The sequence below is a fragment of the Montipora capricornis genome, chromosome 2 (genome assembly GCF_036669925.1).
Source record: "Montipora capricornis isolate CH-2021 chromosome 2, ASM3666992v2, whole genome shotgun sequence".
Classification (NCBI taxonomy): Eukaryota; Metazoa; Cnidaria; class Anthozoa; order Scleractinia; family Acroporidae; genus Montipora; species Montipora capricornis.
Window position 1 is genome coordinate 57,744,411 of NC_090884.1, and position 10,900 is coordinate 57,755,310.

At 39.9% G+C, this 10,900-nt stretch overlaps 1 long non-coding RNA gene across 1 annotated transcript in view; it reads right to left on the reverse strand.

The window, feature by feature from the left end:
* The window catches only part of LOC138028491 (uncharacterized), a 9,301-nt gene extending 9,005 nt beyond the window's left edge, over nucleotides 1-296 (reverse strand). Inside the window, exon 1 of the long non-coding RNA XR_011127668.1 lies at nucleotides 160-296. This is a non-coding gene — a long non-coding RNA (uncharacterized lncRNA). The remainder of the gene's footprint in view (nucleotides 1-159) is intronic.
* Between the last annotated feature and the right edge of the window lie 10,604 nt (nucleotides 297-10,900).

Sequence of the window (10,900 nt, forward strand, 5' to 3'; positions counted from 1 at the left end):
ATCAGTTACAGTAATAGTGCGTTCATGGGCTTACAAAAGGCGCTGTTACACTGTGAAATGTTTCGTGCAACTTGCCTCGCAATATTTTGGCAACATAGGGGCGTGACAAGTTGCACGAAACATTTCACAGTGTAACAGCGCCTTAAATGCTTGACTTACTTGATTGAGGAATGACGAGAAAACTGATTGCAATGATTAGGTAAACTTGATGAATACATATGACCCTCATCATTTTGAAATACCACCAGTCTTGAGATCACAACAGCAAACCTCCAAGGCAAACGGTACACTCTGGAATGCGTGAAATTTGATGGACAGGGAAGGGTAGGCATTATTTCCAAATATGGTGGTAAGCCAAAAAAGAGCCACATTCCTCTTGAACAGCGCTTTTTTGCATCGGATCGTTCATACGTCGTGTTAAGTGATGTTAACTAAATGGCGGGTCTAAAACACAGTCACTTGTGGCAGGTCATTGTTTTACCATTTGCAAAGTAACCCTAACCCTCAATTTGGCTAACCTTAGGCCTAAGTTTGGTTTTTAGGCCTAGGGTTAGCCAAATCCAGGGTTTTGGCTTACTTCAATGACCTGCAACGATTGGAAGAATTCGCACATTTCTCTGTTGTTATTGGTGTCTCTAGAGGTTGGTTGAAAACCAATCTCGACCCCAGAGCTCTTGTCTTGACTGAGGGAGAGAAGAGCTCTGGGGAACCCTGAAACAAAGTGTCTTCTCGTTGGTTTTCAAGAAGCGTCTCTAATTGGTGCATTCATGTTAGCACGAGGAGTGAGCAGGCGCAGTAAGGTTCAAAACGCCAATTTTTGGCTATGAGAACCCTACGGGGCATGTTCTCCTACATAGAGTTTCCCAGAGCCTTGGGTCGATCCGTGGTTCCGGTGACGAGAATGGGTTGAAAATGTCCTGTAAGAGGCAAAGTGTTCTGCAATGAATTACCCAAGCTGTTGTTTGCATTGTGCCTTGGGATCAAGCCTGGTACTTTCCACAGGCTATACTGTTCTTTTAATAGCCACATGTTTTCGTTGTATGTCAAAATGCAACTTTGGTTAAAATGACTTAAAGGGAACCTCCACTCTTAACACAAAATATGTTTAAACCGAAGAAAATAACGTTTACAAACAAATTTGTTCGAAATTAGTTTTTACAGCGGTTACCAATAACACGCGACCTATCGCCTTCAAAAGAGTCTGATAAAGTTGCGTTTTGGTGGACGTCAATCAAAGAAAAGTGGTTAAGATTATTTTGAATCCTTACAAGTTTCCGAGGCAACTAGGCAATTAACTGAGAATTATACTTAGTTGAGAGAATTTAAAAGTTGTTTAAACTAAGTTCCGAGGAAAACCATGCAAAAAGAAAAGGATGTCTTTAAATTTAAAAAAATTAAATGTCACTTCACGCGCTAATTTGCTGACTTACACGCATCGCTGATTTTGCAAATTATCACGTGCAACAATTTGACATTTTTCATTTAAAAATACGATACGCTTTCTTTTAGATAAGCTGGCTTGGAAATCAACTTTAATAAAAATTACCAGCTGTCAGCAGATAAAACTCTTAATTTCTTGGTTCTGCTGCCTTGAAATGAGGTCAGAATTAAAAACAATTTTAATGGCTTTTCTTTGATTGACGTCCACCAAAACGCAACTTTACCCAACTCTTTTGAATGCGATAGGTCGCCTGTTATTGGTAACCACTGTAAACAGTAAGAAAAAAGTAAAATCGTTCTCTGGTAAAAAGTTTTGAAAAACTATGAGCTTTCGACAGACTGAACTGCTGCCTTCAACGGATAAAAATGTGTGAAGCCTAAAAGCGAAAGAAATTTAAATATAACGAAAAATTCGCATAAATTAAAGGATAAAAGCATGTGGTAGAAAGAATGTTTAAAATGCTAAGAAAATTAGTGTTTCTTTAAGAGAATGTGATATTGTCTTGGGAGCGGGCACGAATTGTTGTCTGCCCCTACAGTTTTTGCCGTGTGCCATGACTCCAATGTCTTTCTACTCCGGTTGTTCGCTTTGTCAATGATTTTGGACTCGTTAACGTCAATCTCATGATTAAAAGTCCACGCGTGTTTTGCGACATTTGAGACTTTAGTACTCATATGTTCCTTTCTCCTAGTAGTAAAGGATCTTTTAGTTTCGCCAATGTAGCTCCACGGGCAAGATGCGCATGGAATTTTATAGATGACATTGCACTGGTCGTCTTCGGCAGGTCGAAACTTAGGGATAGGGAAATGCTGCTGTAAAGTTTTAACTGGTCTGCTAGTGACTTGGATGTCGTGTTCCTTGAGGATTCTTGTGAGAGGTTCCGTGATGCCTTTGATGTAGGGAAGGACTGCAAAGTTGCGTCGGTTTGTTGGCTCAACCCATTTAAAGAACATACCAACCAACTCTTCTGGAGTAGGTGTAGGTGGTGGAGGCCTCGCTTTCTTTCTTATAACATCAGCAGCGATTTTTTTGGGATAGCCGTTGGAGTGTAAAGCGGCGCAAACACGAGCAGTTTCACGGGTCTTTCCAACTTGTGTGTTGGGGAGATTCAAAGCTCGATGCAGGAGTGTCTCAGCGGTGCTGATTTTATGTTTCCTGTCATGGTGTGAATGGAAGTCGAGATATCTATCCGTATGCGTTGGTTTGCGGTAGATGTCGACCAAAAGTTTTCCGTTATCGCGCGAAATGAGGGTGTCAAGAAAGGGTAGTTGGCCGTTGGACTCGTGTTCGATGGTGAAAGAAATATGCTGATCGATTGAGTTCAATGAATCGTGAAAGGAGGCAACAGCGTCACTCTTAATAATGCAGAAACTGTCGTCTACATACCGCTTCCAAAATTTCGGCGGAATTCAAACATTCTTTCTACCACATGCTTTTATCCTTTAATTTATGCGAATTTTTCGTTATATTTAAATTTCTTTCGCTTTTAGGCTTCACACATTTTTATCCGTTGAAGGCAGCAGTTCAGTCTGTCGAAAGCTCATAGTTTTTCAAAACTTTTTACCAGAGAACGATTTTACTTTTTTCTTAGCATGAATCCTGGTAACGGATCTTCAATATTTTACTGTAAACAGTGTTTATATCAAGAAAAGTGAATTTTAAAATCGCTTATTTTCACTTTTAAATTTTGCGGGCGCAGCAATCTTGAATAATTGTGACGTGTTACGGTTGTCCTATTGTTCTGACACAATAAGCTTTTGTCTCATAACAATAGGGCAACCGTAACACGTCACAATTATTCAAGATGGAAGCGCCCGCGAAATTTGAAAACAAAGATAAGCGATTCTGAAACTTATTTATTTGGATACAAACACTTTCTTTCAAAATACTTTAGACTGACTTGACTGTAACGGTTATTTGGAGGGAGTGTGACCCAGTGGTTAGGACGCTTGCCTTGCATTGAGATCCGGATATCCCGGGTTCAAGACCCGCTCTGACCACTCGTTGAATTTGATCCTGGTAATCCCTGGCTCAACTTCCCAGCTACACTTGTAAAATAGCCAACTGGTTTGCCTCCGGCCAGTTGGGATTCTCAACAATTGTTGTTGTTCTGTTCTGTCGTTTCGTTATCATTGGCCCTGAAAAGCCCCTATGGGGAGCAGTCAATTAAGTATGTATTGTATTGTATTGCATTTCCTGTGATTTAAGGTAATTCCTTAGTATTGCATTGCGCATCCCTACTGCGCACGATTTTCGCGTCATGATCGCGCGCACATGAGCACGTGCGCATACAAAACGTAAGAGATTTCGCTCAAACTAAACCCGTTAGCGAAATAAATGCTCCTTTTCTCTCAAACGAGCACGGTGACCCCCGATTTTTTTTCAGGTATTTGCTAAGAACAGTCTAATAAAGAACATATTTGAAGAAGAAAAAAGGTTTGATAGTAGAACATGAATTTTTTTTGGAAAACAGTTCCGTACTGGGTGTATTTTACCCAAGGCGAGGACTTCAAGCTAACCACGGAACTGTCCCAAAAAGTGCACTATTCCCGCAACCAGGGAATCAAAGTCGGCGTAAATGAAGCATTACTGCTTATGTAAGTAAAAGAAGCTTTATTTTCAAAGTAAAATTTGGTGTCTTTGAAGTAACCAAGACTTTTTCGAATTTTTAACGTGAAAACAATAAAAATACCCCATTTTACGAGCCTGCTGACGCGTAAACAAGCACGGTGACCCCATTGTTTTATTGCATTTTTTTAATGTTCATATCATGGATATTAATTATGCCAAGTTTTCAAAAAAGTTTGATAGTAGAACAATTTCAAGGGAATTACCTTAAAGTTATTTTTTGGTTGAAGCGGAGGTTCCCTTTAAACCGAGCTTGATTCTCAATTTTCTCTGTCTCCTAAACCTAATAATTCAGGACTGGAATTATCAGATAAAACTATCCGCGGGCAAAAACTAGGTTGCTTGTTTTTTCTTTGAAAAGTTAACTATAATAAAAGTGAGAGGTAACTTAAAAATACAGAAGAATTTCATAATGTATTAATTTAAAATTCCCGATTTTTTGTTTTTTTAAATTTTATTTCTTTGATTTTTTTTCCGTTGTGGTGTTGACCGCATATCCTTCCTTTTCCTTTGCCGAGTCTGCTCTTGCTTCTTGTCTTCTCACCCTTCATCCGTCTTTACTGGTCTTGTCTTATACATGATCTTGCGTGAAAAATTAATATATAAACAAACAGATAAATTTCTGATTTACTTTAAATGCTTGGTTGTTGAACATATGTTTTTAAATAAACCATACATTTCAGCAAGTAGACGGATTTTCTCTGAAATTGAAATTTGCTGGGTAAAACAGCTTGAACATGACCAAAACGTGTTCTTTGGAACTCGCGAACTCGACAACGTGAGTAAACTCCTTTTTGTTTGTTTGTTTGTTTTTTTTTTACGTGGGATGCCCGTGGCAGACCGCGTTATAAATTCGGTCTTTCGTTTTCTCCACAAATCGTCACGTGTTTTTTAATTTTAGAAATTTCTTAAATGTTTGAAATGCTTTGTATTGTCCTTAGCTGCTAGTGACAGCCCGAAACAACAAAGCAATGAAAGCATTATGTCATAGCTCGAAAGTATTTACTCAGCGATTTGATTGGGTCCGAGGAGCAATCACGTTCAAGGTGACGTCGTAACATGATAAAAGTGAAATGACTGTGAAATTTGTACTGTGTGACCCGGAAATTAATGAACAAACTTTTACCGAGGTTGCGACCCGCTAACCGACGGTGCACTGTTGTTTTTAGGCGAATACATAAAGGTAAGTTTCCTTTGGAATAAGTGGCCTGGCGTCTCGTAATCATCGACACGTTTGTTGAAGAAAAATATTTCACATTTATTCAAATGTTTTGTATTTGTCCTTAACCACTAGTGACAGCCGGAAACAACAAGACAATGAAAACGTTATGTCATAGCTTGAAAGTATTGATACCATGCGATTTGATTGAGTTTTGGATGGTGCAGTGGTGAGAACACTCGCCTTCCACCAATGTGGCCCGGGGTCGATTCCCAGATTCTGCGCCATATGTGTCTTGAGTTTTTTGGTTCTCTACTCTGCTCCGAGAGGTTTTGCTCCAGGTACTCCGGTTTTCCCCTCTCCTCAAAAACCAACATTTGCAGGCGTAGCTCAGTTGGCTAGTGCGCGGCTTTCGGAGCAAGGGGTCCCCAGTTCGATCCTCGGTGACTTCAACGTCTGTTTCGACTTTCCTCTGATCCGTGTAGCTATAGCTTTAAATATCCGTGAAGACGGAGCACTCACAGAGGGAGGGGGGTAAAAGGTTCACCGTCGGCTTCCATTGATACCAGTTTCGTAACTGAAGGAACTACGGAAGTTAAATAAATTGACTTTTCTGACTTTACGTGTAATCACGTGCAAGGTAACATGACAAGGGTGAAATGACTGTGAAATTTTATTGTGCTTGCAGAGCGTGCACGGTTGACTTCAAGAGAGCACTTCTGAGGGAGTACTTCTGAGAGATTTCTTCGGAATATTATTGAATGTGAACCGTTCTTCTTGTGAGCTGAACTGTGAATAATTGCATAGAGTGTAATCGAAATAATGCGTTCATTTATAGATAGTTTGTTCTTTAATTCGGCGACCAATTCGGCAAGCGTGCCGTAACGAACACATGACTAGCGTGTGCACTGGGCCAGGGTGCCAACTGGCAACGGAATTTGTCACTCGGCTAGCGTGCCAACTTGAAACATTTTGTTGAAGCAATCATTTTGAAGCAATTTTTGACGCACAGTACCCATTGAATCAGCGAACGTATTTGACAAATCGCGGCCAGCGTGCCAAACACTTCGTCAATCGAAGTTTATTTGAGTTCATTGCAATCTCGTACCCAGAGTCCTCGGGCTTTTTGGTCAGGTCTGTGTGGTACATCGTACCCTGCGAGCAGTTGGTTTCTCCTACGCTTCCCGAGAGAGAAACCACCGCGAGCAACCGTTAGTTTCTTTGAGTGTGCCGCCGTCCAGCGCAAAGGACGAATAAATTAAATTTGAACCGGTAAAACGAGTTAGTAAACTTGTTTTGGCGCTTGCGCGTGCGCTCAGCTACGTAACTGCTGCGTTTGGGTGAGCCTGCTGGGTAGTGATTTCCCGCGAAATAAGACGAAGTGATGTCAAATACAACACGTGGGGTGTGACGTACTTCGCACATGCTCGAAGGAAAATTACTCGGTTGCTCGCAGTGGTTTCTCTCTCGGGAAGCGTAGGAGAAACCAACTTCTCGCAGGGTAGTTATCAATTTCCCGAAGTGTTTCACGCGATGCTTCCATGTTGGTGGACCGTCCATGGTCCACCAATATGGCAGCCAGTAATTAATGAGGGTATTGAGGAGAGGGGGGGGGGGGGGCGGTCGGGGGTCCTAATCCCATTTCCCAGCAAATTGTCTTTTTCAAATCCCAGCTCAAGTCCCCACAATCCCAGCCTGTGTTGCTCAAATTGAAATCCCATTCCCATTTTTCTATTGTTTTTTGTTTCATGAATCCCAGTCCCAGTGCACAAAATCCCATTTCCCAGCCTCTAAAAAAGGCAAATCCCAGCTCCCATTTTATCCCTTCACGACCCTCATTAATGAAAACACCTGGAGTTCACTTTGACACAAAAGTGCTTACTTACACTCATGAGATAAAATACATGTGTATGAACACATCTTGTAATGTACTTGAAATGCACAAATGTCTGAGAATCATAGAAAGAGACATGTTTTTCAACCAGCTCTGTATCAAGCAAGGTGAAAATTCGGAAATTCAAAAATGCTGTATCCGAAACGAAGGACGTTACGGAACTGGGAAAAAGATTTATTTCTAGTTCATCTTCAACCCTCATTTAGATGCGGAAAATATGTGCATGTGAATATTTCAAACATTAAAATTTTATCAGTGTACATGTAAGTCGTAATTTATGCAGGGCCCCTTTTGATCGTAGTCACTAAAACAAGGAATGAGCTACAATCTACAATGACCTACAATGGCCTACAATGACTGACAGTGAGGTACATGTACATTGTAAGCTAAAATGAGGTAATGACTTGTAATGAGCTAAAGTAAAGGATAATTTGCAGCTCTGAGGGCACTGCATCATGTCTGAGTGAAGTACAAAGGTTAAAAAAAGACACTCTGTGCTTTGAACCAATCCAAATTTTGTTGCTGAGCAAGTTGAGAATTTTTATTTTGCACTCTGAACCAATCAAAACAACGTGGGGAGAAAACGTATTTAAAATATGTTCTTCATTTTTTCCTGCTCTAATTACGACTTTATCATTGCCAAGTAAAGCCTTGATATTTCTACATTTTCAATTTAGCTTTTAAAACCATTGCAAGGAAAACCATCCAAGGGTCTTTTTGTGTTGAGAATTTTTATTTTGCACTCTGAACCAATCAAAACAACGTGGGGAGAAAACGTATTTAAATTATGTTCTTCATTTTTTCCTGCTCTAATTACGACTTTATCATTGCCAAGTAAAGCCTTGATATTTCTACATTTTCAATTTAGCTTTTAAAACCATTGCAAGGAAAACCATCCAAGGGTCTTTTTGTGTTGAGAATTTTTATTTTGCACTCTGAACCAATCAAAACAACGTGGGGAGAAAACTTATTTAAAATATGTTCTTCATTTTTTCCTGCTCTAATTAAGACTTTATCATTGCCAAGTAAAGCCTTGATATTTGTACATTTTCAATTTAGCTTTTAAAACCATTGCAAAGAAAACCATCCCAGGGTCTTTTTGCAGTTTATTTAAGCGTAATTGCTGTCGTCATTTGGGCTGTCATGCAATGGACTAAAAGCGTTGTGTGACAGCGCATAACAGATGTTTTCAGCTCAACAAACTCTTCACCCTGATCCTCTTTTGTCGTTCTCTTTGATTATAAGTCATTTAAGTAGGTCATTGTAGCTCATTGTAGGTGATTCCTTGTTTTAGTAACTACGCCCTTTTGATACCAGCCATGGCTGACTGGTCTACCCTGCCTAAATAAGATTAACTTGACTTTTCTGATCTTATTGTTTCCTCCACTGATTTCAGTCCTCTTCTGCCCTCATTCCTTGCTAAGTAAAGCCTGGCCATGCTTGCTCTGGGATAATAATAATAATAATAATAATAATAATAATAATAATAATAATAATAATAATAATAATAATAATAATGATAATAATAATCATGGCGGCAAGTAGAGAAGACTTGTAAGAAGTAGCTCAAGCGAACTACAACGGAACACGGTTCAATCGAAAGTCTGCCGAGCTTAGGCGCCGGAATACACTCGAAAAGCATTTATTGTGCTTGTTGATTTGTTCATTTTGAGCAAGAAGGTGACCAGAAGCGAATTGACGAAGTTCTTAGTTGTAAGTTGTTTGAAGATTGCTGTGTTCGAGGCGAGAAGGCTGAATAGCAATTTGAATTGGACCCAGGGAGAGTTTACTATAACCTCAAAAAGATCATAGAGACCCAGGAGGGCGTTGATAAGCCAAAGTATGACCACGGGCTGCAGGATGAAGGGCAGGATGAGCGGTTATTTACTGTAATGACGTCGAGGAGGCGACGAGGTTCTGAAAAAGCCTGTGGGAAACACAAGGGACAGGGAATACCACGGCATTATGGCTAGATGAGATCAGGAGTGCTATACGTGACAGTGTCCCCGAGATGATGGAAGAAGACTTTGAGTTAAGTGTTGATCAAGCTGCAAGAGTGATTTCAAAGAAGCGCAATTGGAGTGCGCCAGGGCCGGATCGACCGCTACCACCATTTTGCGTTCCATTCCATTTTTGATCCAAGAGTCCCGAAGAGTTTAGCTGAATGGAGAGCGCAAAACGTTTTTGCAGAAAACCTGTGCTGTTATCACTTTTGCGTACGTGCTTATATTCATTCACTTACAATGTGTTTATTGTTTGCTTTGTTTTAGCCACTCAAACAGAATAAAAAGATAGAAGACATCGCAATGTAGTGTCTTGATTGGTTTGAGGACTTAGAACTTCCACATAAAAATAATTGCGCGTGTGGACGAGGCCGTAAAAAGAAAAACAGCAGAGACTTCAATTCAATGTGGTTTCCTGTTTAGTTAATGGCGTCATCATAATCATAAACATAAACATAAGCTTCTTATGTTCTAGTGGGAACGGCCGCTCTAAAAACGTAAAGCTTTTCCTCGAAGCTGGCCGCCATCTTCAAAAAAGAACCGACCCGAAAGTACTGATCCTAGACTTTAATTGGCCAAAACACAATGACCTCGTTGCGTCATTATGTTTCTCATTATGTCGTTATGATTTTCGCGTTCCCACTGCAAAGAAAACCGACATAGTCAAAGTCAAAGCCATAATCATATTCAAAAGAAAATGGTCGATCATTTTCTTATGATTATGATTATGTTGATCATAAGTGATCATCAGTGAAACAAAGAAAGTGTAGGATCTAGTTTGTACGTATTGCGGGCCTACGGAATTGCCCATAGTAGTCTCGGGCAGTTTTTTTTCTTGCCATGTGCTTTTGAAGCCTGGAAATTTTCTGTGTGCAAGGTGTTTTGCAAATTTCTCTTGTGAGCTGGTTGTATCTCGGAAATCTCGTACTGTATGAGGTACCTATCGTGTTTTGCATTTAATTGCTTTCATTTATTTCAACTACTTCGTTCAGCAACATTTCAGTCATCGCTATTTTCGTTTTTTTTTAGAACCGCGCGCTTTGTAATGTTTGTTTATGGTCTCCTGCGTGTGCATCTCATCAGTTGGAATTAAACAGCTATAAGCTAAACTGGAGCTTATAGAAAGTATGCTGCTATTACAACGGTTCTCGGGATTGGTTCAGAAAACAATGGACACAAATAACGATACAAAAGAAAGAATGGACCCTAACTCTAAAAACAATAGAGCTGCGTCCTTAAGATCCAATAAAATTAGAGGTTGTAATGAGCTGCGTCCTATTCTTTTGTGTAGCTGCATCAAAAAACAGTCCACCCAATTTTTTTTTTATTGTATTCCTGCAAACATTTCAGCGGATCGTATCTGTGTCTGGGGATTCGATTATATCTTGATACAGATCTAATTTTTCAGAAAGCCGATCAGCAGACGGATAAACCCAGGAGCCTGTAATTTAGGGAAAATCATTTGCGTCCAAGTCTTGAAAGGGCAGAAATGAAAGCAAGCTACTTGAATTATCAGGGATTAAGACATAGTAAAAATGTGCGTGCAAAATAACGTTACAACTAGATTAAGTATTAGAGTAGCAAACATCTGGAGCCTAATTATCTTTAAGCTACAGTAGCTTCTCATGTAATGCCTTTCCAAAAACTGCGGAGAGCACTAGCGGCGAGTACGCTGAAATCAACTTCAAGAAGACAACAAGAGGTTTAAGCACACTTGACAAGAATAAAATTGACACAGCCGACAGTCAATTGGCGTTTTAAGTGAAACAGTTCTA